Source organism: Procambarus clarkii, unplaced genomic scaffold (assembly GCF_040958095.1).
Source record: "Procambarus clarkii isolate CNS0578487 unplaced genomic scaffold, FALCON_Pclarkii_2.0 HiC_scaffold_135, whole genome shotgun sequence".
In the NCBI taxonomy this organism is placed as follows: Eukaryota; Metazoa; Arthropoda; class Malacostraca; order Decapoda; family Cambaridae; genus Procambarus; species Procambarus clarkii.
Window position 1 is genome coordinate 1313262 of NW_027189168.1, and position 14393 is coordinate 1327654.

A 14393-nucleotide genomic window follows, 5' to 3' on the forward strand; every position below is an offset into this window, starting at 1 on the left:
CAAACATCTTAGAAAGTAGGTCAGCCTGGGGAGGGACAAGCATCTGGTGATGAGGTAAAGTGCATCATGAGCATCGATGTCTTCAATCCTCTCGTTCATCCTCTTCAGGTCAGCGATCTTCTTACCAAGAACCTCGTCGATGGCATTCCCTCCAAGAGGAGCACCTAGGAGTGTGCTGTCCTCAGGGTTGGTTGTATGAATATCAGGCAAAACAACCTTTATTTGCTCTATTATATGCTGGTTGGTGAAGGTTATTTCGCACTTGCAAAAGTTCAGGGTGAGGCCTAGACTTGCTCCTTGCACCTGAATTATTCTTATGTCGTCCAAGAGTGAGGCTGGGGAGCCGGCTAGAATACCATTGTCCAAAAACTAAATATTGAGCTCATTGGACAGGTTATCGGTGAATTCCTTGATGACTAGGCAGAAAAGAAAAGGAGCAAGGGGGTCACCCTGTTGGACACCTTCTTGTGATTCAATTTCCTGTTCCCCGAATAGCAGAGTTAGATACTTGCTGTAGCATGAGTTTACAAACGGGTAGAGGGAAGGAAAAAGGTGATGAACCGTACTGAGTACTGCATCCCTTCTAACCAGGTAGAACTTTAGACACACACACTCACCAGGAGACTCGAACCCTGGTCATCAAGACGGCAGGTACGCACTTGTATCCACTACACCATACTTAGAGCCCTAAAGAGATAGGAATTCCGGGGTATTTACCCCCCGGGATCTTTAGACCTCTGAGTATGGTGTAGTGGATATTGAGGGGTACCACCTCTCAATATCCCCCCCCCCTCAAAATGATTGTAGAGACCCATAACCTCCAAGAAGAAAATAAAGAGTACTCAGAGAAGACCTTATGGATCCTCACTGAACATTTTGATATTTTCTTCTCGTACCACCCCTATTATTTTTGTATATGAATGTATACATACGTCTAACATTATTTTATTTCCAATTGCATTACACAAAAAGGGTTACGACATTGGTTACATGCAGGATACAAGGATTCGTGTCACAGGTTATAGAGTTCCTCTATTTCCTTAGATGGAGGGCAAGAACCATGGATGCAGTGAGCATTTCCTCTCTGGATCGCCACACTAAGTCCTGAAAGAGGATACTGGCGGCTGTAGGGTCTCTATTTGTTTCAGTTAGCTTAGAACCCAGTTCCTCAAAATAATTTGCAGCACTTTTATTCCAGCCACTAAGTGTCTCTGAGGCAATGGGGATAAAATTGTAGTGGTGATCAAGAGTGGTTATAGTACTGGACACGCCAAGGGGCATGGAGGCCCTGACTTACTTGGTACGAAACCTTAAGGGGTCAAGAGTTTTCTGATGCGGTTGGCTTGGGGAACATTCAAGATTAATGCACAAATTTCCTGTGTAGTACTTTCCTCAGACTTTCTTGTGCAGTAGTTATGCTTTGCGTCTGACTTCGAGCTTTGCTTTGCTCAGTAGGGATGAGTGGAAGTCTTCACATACTTTGTTACCATCATGTCTGTGTATGTCATTTCTGTCTCTTATTGAAACGTATTGTGCCTGACCTTTCGACTGTCCATTTGACAGATAGTTTTAAATGATATATTTTGCATACACCGGTAACTACTTGAGTTAAATGATATGTGGTCTTGACAGTGTTTAGTAAAGTTTCGCTTCCTGAGGAAAACCGTCATTGATCAGTTAGAATATCCCCGGTCTATGATGGAATTAAGTTTGTGGTCTTGAACCTTCAATATGCCTTTCAATGCTCGTACTTTCTAGCAACCATTGACAGGTGAAGTCCGCATCTTTTGGCACTTGCTGTTGCAACCCATTAACTGTTGAAACTGGTTGAAATTGGCTAAGTGAAATTGGTGAAATTATGCAATAGTGCCATTAGACGTCTACTGTAGGTATGTTGATTATTGGGTAAACCCGTCCTCTTAATAGATCGTCGCATTTTGACATATATACCCAACCTAAGGCCTAAAATCGTCGAACTATAGAATGGTAGAAGCTCGCGAAATTTACATACTGTCCTGTTTTCTGTTTTGAGTCCTCTAGTAGGTTAGGATAAGGTCACCTTAGTGCGACAGTTTCTTGATGTTGGGAAACCTTAGGAGTACGGACTGGATTATTTATCCACTCACCTGATAATGAGCGCCTTATGTAGCTGAAGGATGCTTTAACACAAAGTTCTGTGTAAAGATTCATGACAGGATGGTGAGAGAAGGTAAGATGCTTTTACTAAACAGATCTCGGTTATCTTGAGGTTAACTTGAGATGATTTCGGGGCTTCAGTGTCCCCACGGCCCAGTCCTCGACCAGGCCTCCACCCCCAGGAAGCAGCCCGTGACAGCTGGCTAGCACCCAGGTACCTATTTTACTGCTAGGTAACAGGGGCATAGGGTGAAAGAAACTCTGCCCATTGTTTCTCGCCAGTGCCCGGGATCGAACCCGGGACCACAGGATCACAAGTTCAGTGTGCTGTCTGCTCGGCCGACCGGCTCCCACCCACAACCGGATCAGGCTGGGAAAATAATGAAGAGTTTCACATTAATGCCTACACGAGGGAAATCACCTTGGGCATGTGCCTTAATGCTTGTAGTGAGTGCCCTAACAGATACAAGCAGAGCGTTGTCAATATCCATCTCTACCCCCGCCGACACACACACACACACACACACACACACACACACACACACACACACACACACACACACACACACACACACACACACACACACACACACACACACACACAAAACAACAAACAAATCACTGGCAACAGGGGAACTGCCAGATATTTGGAAAGCAGCTAACGTAGTCCCGATATACAAGAAAGGGGATAGACAGGAGGCACTGAACTACAGGCCAGTGTCCCTAACCTGCATACCATGCAAGCTGATGGAGAAGATTGTGCGAAAAAAACTAGTGGAGCATCTAGAGCGAAGGAACTTTGTAACACAGCATCAACATGGTTTCAGGGATGGCAGGTCCTGCCTCACAGGGTTACTTGAATTCAAGGACCAGGCAACAAAAATAAGGCAAGAAAGAGAAGGGTGGGCAGACTGCATATTTTTGGATTGTCAGAAAGCCTTTGATACAGTGCCACACAAGAGGCTAGTGCGAAAGTTGGAGACGCAGGCTGGAGTGAAAGGGAAGGTACTCCGGTGGATAGAGGAGTACCTAAGCAACAGGAGACAACGAGTCTGTGTGAGGGGTGAGGTCTCAGATTGGCGAGACGTTACAAGTGGAGTCCCGCAGGGGTCAGTCCTTGGACCTATACTGTTTCTGGTATATGTAAATGATCTCCCAGAGGGTAAAGATTCGTTTCTCTCAATGTTTGCCGACGATGCAAAAATTATGAGGAGGATTGAAACAGAGGATGATAGTAGGAGGCTACAAGATGACCTAGACAGACTGAGTGAATGGTCCAACAAATGGCTGTTGAAGTTCAACCCGAGTAAATGCAAAGTAATGAAACTAGGCAGTGGAAACAGGAGGCCAGACACAGGATACAGAATAGGAGATGAGGTACTTAATGAAACAGACAGAGAGAAAGATCTAGGAGTTGATATCACACCAAACCTGTCTCCTGAAGCCCACATAAAGAGAACTAACGTCTGCGGCATATGCGAGGCTGGCTAACATCAGAACGGCGTTCAGGAACCTGTGTAAGGAATCATTCAGATCTTGTACACAACATATGTAAGACCTATCCTGGAGTATGCGGCCCCAGCATGGAGCCCGTACCTTGTCAAGCACAAGACGAAGCTGGAAAAAGTCCAAAGGTCTGCTACTAGACTAGTCCCAGAACTAAGAGGCATGAGTTATGAGGAAAGGCTGCGGGAAATGCACCTTACGACACTGGAAGACAGAAGACTAAGGGGGGACATGATCACAACCTACAAAATCCTCAGGGGAATTGACCGGGTAAACAAGGATGAACTATTCAACACTGGAGGGACGCAAACAAGGGGACACAGATGGAAGCTGAGTACCCAAATGAGCCACAGAGACGTTAGAAAGAACTTTTTCAGTGTCAGAGTAGTTAGTAAATGGAATGCACTAGGAAGTGATGTGGTGGAGGCTGACTCCATACACAGTTTCAAATGTAGATATGATAGAGCCCAGTAGGCTCAGGAATCTGTACACCAGTTGATTGACGGTTGAGAGGCGGGACCAAAGAGCCAAAGCTCAACCCCCTCAAGCACAATTAGGTGAGTACAATAAGGTGAGTACACACACACACACATAATCTATTCATAATTTTAAAATTAGGTATGATAGGGAAATGGGACAGGAGTCATTACTGTAAAGAACCAATGGCTGAAATGGCGGGATCCAAGAGTCAATGCTTGATATTGCAAGCACAAATAGGTGAGTACACACATACACACACATCAGAGAAAGAAAGCAGAGTACCAGGAATGAATATGTCAGGATGAGAAGAGAGGCAGAAAGACAATACGAAAATGACACCGCAAGAAAGGAAAATACTCAGCTTATATTGCTGCATAGCCACTCCAGAAGAAAAAAAAGTAAAGAACAGGTAATGGAATTAAGGATAGGGGGCAGAAGGATTCACTACAAACGACAAGGAAGTGTGTGAGGAACTGAGTAAGAAATTCCAGGAGGTCTTAACCTTAGAACAAGGAGAAATTCCAGAGATAAGAGAGGGAATAGTTAACCAGGAACCACTACAAGAGTTTGAGATTACCAGTAAGGAAGTTTCTACTAGAGTTGGATGTAACAAAGGCTATAGGCTCAGATGGAATCTCCCCTTGGATACTAAAGGAAGGAGAAGAAGCACTGTGCCTGCTACTCTCCATAGTGAATAACAAATCACTGGCAATAGGGGAACTGCCAGGAATAGGGAAAGCGGTTAATGTAGTCCCGATATACAAGAAAGGGGATAGACAGGAGGCACTGAACTACAGGCCAGTGTCGCTAACTTGAATACCATGCAAGCTGATGGAGAAGATTGTGCAAAGAAAGCTAGTGGGACATCTGGAACGAATGAACTTTGTAACACAGCATCAACATGGCGTCAGGGATGGCAGGTCCTGCCTCACAGGGTTAATTGAATTCTACGACCAGGCAACACAAATCAGTCAAGAAACAGAGGGGTGGGCATACTGCATATTTTTTGATTGCCAGAAAGCCTTTGACACAATACCACTCAAGAGGCTAGTGAAAAAGCTGGAGATGCAGGCTGGAGTCTAAGGGAAGGTACTCCATTGGATAAAGGATTACCTAAGCAACAGAAGACCGCGAGTCACTGTGAGGGGGGGAGGTCTCTGAATGGCGAGACGTCACAAGTGGAGTCCCGCAGGAGTCAACCCTTGGACCTATACTGTTTCTGATATATGTAAATGATCTCTCAGAGGGTATAGACTCGTTTCTCTCACTGTTTGCTGATGATGCAAAAATTATGAAGAGGATTGAAACAGGATGATAGAAGGAGGCTACAAGATGACCTATTTAGACTGAATGAATGGTCCAACAAAAGGCTGCTAAGCTTCATCCTGAGTAAATACAAAGTAATGAAACTAGGCGGTGGAAACAAGAGGCCAGACACAGGATACTGAATAGGAGATGGAGTACTTCATGAAACGGACAGAGAGAAAGATCTAGGAGTTGATATCACACCAAACCTGTCTCCTGAGCCCCACATAAAAAAATTACGTCTGCTGCTTATGCGAGGAATCTGTGTAAGGAATCATTCAGAATCTTGTATGCCAGATATGTAAGACCAATCCTGGAGTAAGCGGCCCCAGCATGGAGCCCGTACCTTGTCAAGCACAAGACGAAGCTGGAAAAAGTTCAGAGGTATGCCACTTGACTAGTCCCAGAACTAAGAAGCATGAGTTACGAGGAAAGGCTGCGGGAAATGCACCTTACGACACTGGAAAACAGAAGAATAAGGGGAGACCTGATCACTACCTACAAAACTGACAGGTTAGACAAGGATAAACTATTCAACACTGGTGGAACGCGAACAAGGGGACACAGGTGAAAACTGAGTACCCAAATGAGCCACAGGGACGTTAGAAAAAACTTTTTCAGTGTCAGAGTAGTTAACGGATGGAATGCATTAGGCAGTGATGTGGTGGAGGCTGACTCCATACACAGTTTTAAATGTAGATATGTTATGGCCAAAGTTGTGAGGGGGGCCCAAAGAGCCAGAGCTAAACCCCCGCAAGCACAAATAGGTGACTACAAATAGGTGAGTACACACACACACACACACACACACACACAAAAGTCGATCTGGAAGATCCTGTGTATCGAATTTACTCAGTTTCCATGATCGAGCAACAGAGATATTACAGGAAAGAGATGGTTGGGTTGACTGCATCTATCTGGACCTAAAAAAGGCTTTTGACAGAGTTCCACATAAGAGGTTGTTCTGGAAACTGGAAGATATTGGAAAGGTGACAGGTAAGCTTCTAACATGGATGAAAAATTTTCTAACTGATAGAAAAATGAGGGCAGTGATCAGAGGCAATGTATCGGACTGGAGAAATGTCACAAGTGGAGTACCACAGGGTTCAGTTCTTGCACCAGTGATGTTTATTGTCTACATAAATGATCTACCAGTTGGTATACAGAATTATATGAACATGTTTGCTGATGATGCTAAGATAATAGGAAGGATAAGAAACTTAGATGATTGTCATGCCCTTCAAGATGACCTGGACAAAATAAGTATATGGAGCACCACATGGCAAATGGAATTTAATGTTAATAAATGCCATGTTATGGGATGTGGAATAGGAGAACATAGACCCCAATCAACCTATATATTATGTGAGAAATCTTTAAAGAATTCTGATAAAGAAAGAGATCTAGGGGTGGTTCTAGATAGAAAACTATCACCTGAGGACCACATAAAGAATATTGTGCGAGGAGCCTATGCCACGCTTTCTAACTTCAGAATTGCTTTTAAATACATTGATGGCGATATAATAAAGAAATTGTTTACGATTTTTGTTAGGCCAAAGCTAGAATATGCAGCGGTTGTGTGGTGTGGTTTAGTTTCCCATATCTTAAGAAACACATCAACAAACTGGAAAAGATGCAAACACATGCTACTAAGTGACTCCCAGATCTGAAGGGCAAGAGCTACGAGGAGAGGTTAGTCATTAAATATGCCAAAACTAAAAGACAGAAGAAAAAGAGGTGATGTGATCACTACATACAAAATAGTAACAGGAATTGATAAAATCGATAGGGAAGATTTCCTGAGACCTGGAACTTTAAGAACAAGAGGTCATAGATTTAAACTAGCTAAGCACAGATGCCGAAGAAATATAAGAAATTTCACTTTCGCAAACAGAGTGGTAGACGGCTGGAACAAGTTAGGTGAGAAGGTGGTGGAGGCCAAGACAGTCAGTAGTTTCAAAACGTTATATGACAAAGAGTGCTGGGAAGACGGGACAATACGAGCGTAGCTCTCATCCTGTAACTACACATAGGTAATTACACACACACACACACACACACACACACACACACACACACACACACACACACACACACACACAAGGGGACACAGGTGGAAACTGAGTGCCCAAATGAGCCACAGAGATATTAGAAAGAACTTTTTTAGTGTCAGAGTGGTTGACAAATGGAATGCATTAGGAAGTGATGTGGTGGAGGCTGACTCCATACACAGTTTCAAGTGTAGATATGACTAGAGCCCGATAGGCTCATGAATCTGTACACCTGTTGATTGACGGTTGAGAGGCGGGACCAAAGAGCCAGAGCTCAACCCCCGCAAACACAACTAGGTGAGTACACACCTCCATTTTACAGAAGGTTAACAAGGAACTCAATCAAGCAATAATGGGTGCCGTAGAAACGAGTCATCAATAACGGACACTTCACCGGATAAGTCGAAAATATAATTAAAAATGAAGGTGAGCCGCCACGCATGAACGAAATGGTCTAGCCAAACATTTGTGACTATATTAATTTTTCGTGATTTATAATTGCACACTACGTTATCAACTCCATTATGAGTGATGTTTACGCTAATCAACATATCAAGTAATTAAAAGAGCATTGGGTATAGTCTCTGACAACACTATTGGAGTTGGGTCTTCTCTGTGGGTACTGCTCGTCTTGTGGTTATCTTGAGATGATTCTGGGGCTTAGTGTCCCCACGGCCCGGTCTTTGACCAGGCCTCCACCCATAGGAAGCAGCCCGTGACAGCTGACTAACTCCCAGGTACCTATTTACTGATAGGTAACAGGTGCATCAGGGTGAAAAAAATTCTGCCCATTATTTCTCGTCGGCGCCATGGATCGAACCCTGGACCACAGGATCACGAGTACAGTGTTCTGTCCGCTCAGCTACCGGCTCTCTTGATGGTGCTCACAGAGTAACAATGTCTCTGGTCGTGAGAATCTAAGAATTATACTGAATCAATTACTGACTCGGTGGTGCCCAGGCAAGTCTCTGGGGTAGGAGGGTCTCTGCCCTGTTTCTGGGGTAGGGGGATCCCCAGCTATGTCTCTGGGGTGGGAGGGTCCCTGCCATGATTCTGGGGTGGGGGATCCTAGCCATGTCACTGGGGTAGGGAGTCCCTGCCATGTCTCTGGGGTAGTGGGTCCTCGCAATGTTTCTGGGGTAGGGGGGTCCTAGCAATGTCTCTGGGATAGGGGGGTTCCAGCCATGTCTCTGGGGGGGAGAGAGAGAGAGAGAGAGAGAGAGTGAGAGAGAGAGAGAGAGAGAGAGAGAGAGAGAGAGAGAGAGAGAGAGAGAGAGAGAGAGAGAGAGAGAGAGAGAGAGAGAGAGAGAGAGAGAGAGAGAGAGAGAGAGAGAGGGAGAGAGAGAGGGAGAGAGAGAGAGAGAGAGAGAGAGAGAGAGGGAGAGAGAGAGAGAGAGAGAGAGAGAGAGAGAGAGAGAGAGAGAGAGAGAGAGAGAGAGAGAGAGAGAGAGAGAGAGAGAGAGAGAGAGAGAGAGAGAGAGAGAGACAGAGAGACAGAGAGAGAGAGAGACAGAGAGAGAGAGAGAGAGAGAGAGAGAGAGAGAGAGAGAGAGAGAGAGAGAGAGAGAGAGAGAGAGAGAGAGAGAGAGAGAGAGAGAGAGAGAGAGAGAGAGAGAGAGAGAGAGACAATTACCCACTTACCTTTTCAGCTTCACTATAAAATTAGACTTTACTGTACAAATAATATGACAGCTGCAATTATTTGACGAAATATTTGAAATGATTTTCCTTCGAGTCATAAATGCAATATTTGTCTCCAATGCATAAACGTATTTTGTCGGTATATTTCAATATTATATGCGCCTTATTTAAATAATATTTATATATTAAAAGTTTGAGTTAATTATTTATTGCTCGTTAATTTACCATTTCGTCATTTTTAAAGTTTCATTTAATTGCGTGCCTGGTATTGAATATAATGAAAAATGTTGTATAAACCACACACTAGAAAGCGAAGGGACGACGATGTTTCGGTCCGTCCTGGACCATTCTGAAGTCAATTGTCGACGTTAGAATGGTCCAGGACGGACCGAAACGTCGTCGTCCCTTCATTTTCTAATGTGTGGTTTGGTCAACATATTTCAGCCACGTTATTGTGACTTCTCGTCTGCACAATGGACTCAATTAAGAATTGAGTGTCAATTCAAGGTCATTGAACTATCTGTGTCCTCATGTGTCACTGGCAGACGGTGCATGTGTCCTCGTGTATCACTGGCAGACGGTGCATGTGTCTTCATGTGTGTCTGGCAGACGGTACATGTGTCCTCGTGTGTCACTGGCAGACGGTGCATGTGTGTTCTCATGTGTCACTGGCAGACGGTGCGTGTGTGTCCTCATGTGTCACTGGCAGACGGTGCGTGTGTGTCCTCATGTGTCACTGGCAGACGGTGCGTGTGTGTCCTCATGTGTCACTGGCAGACGGTGCATGTGTGTTCTCATGTGTCACTGGCAGACGGTGCGTGTGTGTCCTCATGCGTCACTGGCAGACGGTGCATGTGTGTTCTCATGTGTCACTGGCAGACGGTGCATGTGTGTTCTCATGTGTTACTGGCAGACGGTGCATGTGTCTTCATGTGTCTCTGGCAGACGGTGCATGTGTCTTCATGTGTCACTGGCAGACGGTGCATGTGTGTTCTCATGTGTCACTGGCAGACGGTGCATGTGTGTTCTCATGTGTCACTGCCAGACGGTGCATGTGTGTTCTCATGTGTCACTGGCAGACGGTGCGTGTGTGTCCTCATGTGTCACTGGCAGACGGTGCATGTGTGTCCTCATGTGTCACTGGCAGACGGTGCATGTGTGTTCTCATGTGTCTCTGACAGATGGTGTATGTGTCACTGGCAGACGGTAAGGGGAAGAAATAGCATAAACTACTCTGTTCTTTTGAAATAGAATAGTTTTCAGGATAGAGATCTACTCTATCCCTCTATCCCGTCCTTGAACTTGAACTTGATCCCGCCGAGTGATCGTCGTAGCCGAGAGGGTGAACGTTATGCCGGTAGAGGGTCCGGTTATTATTGTTGTATAACCGCATATATGAGACAGAACTGGAGATGTAGAGAATTCATCGTTGATCATTAATGGGGAGACTGGTCGTTAGTTGGTCGTCCCAGGGAGTTATGGTCAGCGTGTCCGGTCTATGGTATACCTACGAGAGACATCTGGTCCTCAGTAAAATGTATCGTCAAAATTATAGCATTCTTTACTGCTAAAGATAAAGCAAGATGCAGTTATCGTGGGTAAAACTTGGCTTGGCCTTAAACATATTTATTCATTTACGAAATTCATTAACGAAACATTACATTTATTTAAATAGCTGTCTCCGCTAATCATTTAGATTGTGTTGTCTCTTATCAATTGCTCAAGGGTTGTAATGATCACATACTGGTGTCAACCAATCAGTTTGGTTATTAACTGACGCCTTGCGTCTTCAACTAATGAAAGCTGTTCAATACATAATAACATCGATCAACAAGGCACTCGGGAGCTATAACTAGTTAATTACTGTATCTCAGCCTGAGATCAAATTTATAATTGTTTCATTAATTTATTTCTTTGCTAAGGTCCATCTACATTATTACCATTCAAATTGATTGGCAGATAATTGTTGTATTTCACCTTTTGCAATATTTATGTGAGATATTAGTAAGATAGTTTGAGAGAGGACTGAACAATTAGCACATGAGCAGACAGTTAAGTCACTCCTGTCGCCATGGTCGAGGTTTACTTACAGCTGACATTTACTGACTGATGTCACCTACTAACAGATGTCACTTACTGATAGATGTCACCTACTGACTGATGGCATCTACTTTTTAGATGTCACCTATTGACTGATGGCATCTACTTTCAGATGTCACCTTTTGTCTAATGTCACCTGCCGACAGATGTCACCTACCAACAGGTGTCACCTACTCACAGATGTCACCTACTGACTGATATCACTTGCTGACAAAGCACGATTCTTACCCACGGCTCTGCTCAATCCAGAGCAGTAGGTAAGAATTAATATTGTACTGAGCGAGCATTCACTCCTTAACGGTAGGAGTGAATACTCACTCCTACCGTTTAGGGGACATCTAATGCTCAAATCCGAAAAATTTCGAAAGTTTACGAAAAATTCTGAAAAATACTACAACGTTCTGGCAACACTGTGGTGCAAACCGTTTTATGTTATCTTGAAAAATAACGTAATTAGAGTCAAATTTCCCACTGCGACTTTCCTGAATCCGGTTCTCGCGGCCTGGGTGCGCCGTGGTGTGTTGTGTCTTACGTTGTAGTAGTCTAATATTTCGTAATATCGTGGAAAATAACGTGTTATGCATAAAACGAATATAAACTCACTCATTGGCAACAGTCTCGTGTGAGAGATGGGTGGGCTTGCTGGCTAAAAGTCAGTCACTCTTTGTGTCCCTCAGCTGGTGGAACTATCGTGGACGCGCTCTCACAATTTATGCTATTTTTACTGCAAAATGACGTACAAAACGAAGATGAGGAAAACTATGAAAGCATGCTAGCTGCCCGTAGAAGGTGCGAGCTGGCCAGAATCCGTAGATTATGCACTTTGACGAGTGAAGATCGAGGCGGCCACTCAGCCGCAAGTGTTGCAGCCCGCTGCCCCCCCCCCCCCACAATCCCACTCTCTGCCACCGCACATTTTCCACCTTCTACTCTAGGTCTTGCACCTGCTACTCCAAATCTAACTGGACTGGTACTTGAACAAAAAGGACAAGGATATGCAGAGACCAACGAGACGCACAACCAAACCAAGAAAGGCCCCTGAGGGCGCCTGAGGGGGCTGACCCCCAGCTATGGCGCAGGTGCCTACTAGTGCCACTCCAGTGCCACCTTGAGGACCCATATTTCTGACCAATTATATTAGGTTAGTATGTTTTAGTGTTATATTGTGATATTACTTCATAAATATTTGTACATATAAAAACTGGTGGCAAATATATAATTTTTTATTTTATTTTATTTTTTTTTTTGTTAATATATTTTTTTATTTTATTTATCAGGCGATCTGCATGGAACTTGCACACCTTACTGAACCCATGCCTATCTACAAGGGTGCAAATTTTGAATGATATTGGTCAACATCAACCTCAGCTAAAGGTGGCTGAACTTTGACCTCCGTTTGTGCAGGTAAATATTTTACAATTTTATCTGATTTCACAGACTTTATTTATTATTCAATTTACATGAAACTTGCACATTATATGTAGAGTTTATGCCTCTAAAATATTGTGGTAGCTTTTCTTTCTACGTAGATTTATTGATTTTATAAATATTTATAAATATCATATTGTTGCATAGAATTTTTGGGAAATTTACAAAATCTGTATTATTGCACTAAATACATCTGGGATAAAAATCCACCACACAAATCTTTATTATATAGTAAGGTCATAGCTAAGTGTCATAGAACTGATTTCGGTTCACAATTGTGGGCTGTGAAATGATTTGAACATTGTTGCAAAATTGTCTAAAAAAATTTTTATTTTTTTTCTCCCTCTCTATTTAGGCTGCGATGCTGAAACTTGGCCCAGTTGCAGCACCTTTCACATGTATCAGGATAATAAATTTTGAATGCCCTACAACAACTTTTAAATTTTCATATAGCAAACCCCTTAGGCATAATATACTAAGTATATACTAAATATATACTTAGTATAAAATATATACTTAGTATAAAATATATACTTAGTATAAAATATATACTTAGTATAAAATATATACTTAGTATAAAATATATACTAAGTATATATTTAGTATATATTGAACCCTACAAACAATGGATTATTCTTTAACGGTAGGAGTGAGAGCCCCCAAAGATACAAAGCCAGTGTTCTTAACACTTATATTTGCCGAGCGCTTACTCACTGCTCTGAATGAAACAACGTGAGTAAGGAGTTTGAAAGAATAACCCAGGTGTTGGTGAAAAACTGATATAGCAACACAGAAATAAACACTACAATAAGACAACACCTGGATCGATGGTACAATTCTGAATCAAGAACAGAATCTACAACACCTCCAATAAAATTATATTTTAAATCCACCATTTACAGTGAACATAAAAACGAAGAACGAATAATGAAAGAAATCATTTTGTAAAGGAGTAAAAAGCATTACTCCTAACCAAAACATAGACCTGATCATATACTGTAAATCAAAGAAAACTACCGACCTCCATATTAATTAAAAACAGCCCGAAGCCAACGGAGAACCCTTTACAGCAGTCAAACGTTGTATACATGTACACTTGCCCCCATGAAGGATGTAACCTTCAATGTAAGTACATAGGTATGACGTCGACCAAGCTGACGAGGCGTTTGACATGCCATCTTCAATCCGGTGCCCCTTGGAATCACATGAGACAAGCCCATGACATCACCCTAACAAGAGAAATGTTGAATAAAAACACTTGCATAATAGACAAAACCCAAGATGTAAGATTACAATTTCTTGAAGCAATCTACATAAAAATGGAACAACCTACCATGAACACCCAAATTACGGAACTATTCACTCTACCCACCATGAGAGTAAGAACAAAACTGGAACATGAAGATGCCAACATAGAAGACACTGCTCAACATGCTACGCCCACTACACCTGATTATTCTTTGCATGTGCTTCGTCCTCTATTTTCGTCTTTTTCTTTTACGCCTTTCCTTTTCCCATCTTTATGTCTTATTCTTGACCCATTTATATAAGTCTACTTGTCTTCACCTGACCCTTCCTTTATGGTATAAATCTAACACGCCCTATATTTTCTTATCACTTGAGAAGCAACCATGTTGGTTCGAAACGTGTAAATTTTATAATAAGTGTAATACATTCTACAGTTATTTATTTATTTTTCTTCACCTCGAACGAAGATGACCTTTCGAGAACTCCTCTTCCAATTAA

General features: G+C 42.9%; 1 long non-coding RNA gene across 1 annotated transcript; it reads left to right on the top strand.

The window, feature by feature from the left end:
• The first annotated feature begins 12177 nt into the window (after positions 1–12177).
• On the top strand, positions 12178–13073 carry LOC138360957 (uncharacterized). Its single transcript, XR_011226725.1, has 3 exons — positions 12178–12360; positions 12497–12623; positions 13003–13073. It is a non-coding gene; the product is annotated as an uncharacterized lncRNA (long non-coding RNA).
• Positions 13074–14393: the final 1320 nt, after the last annotated feature.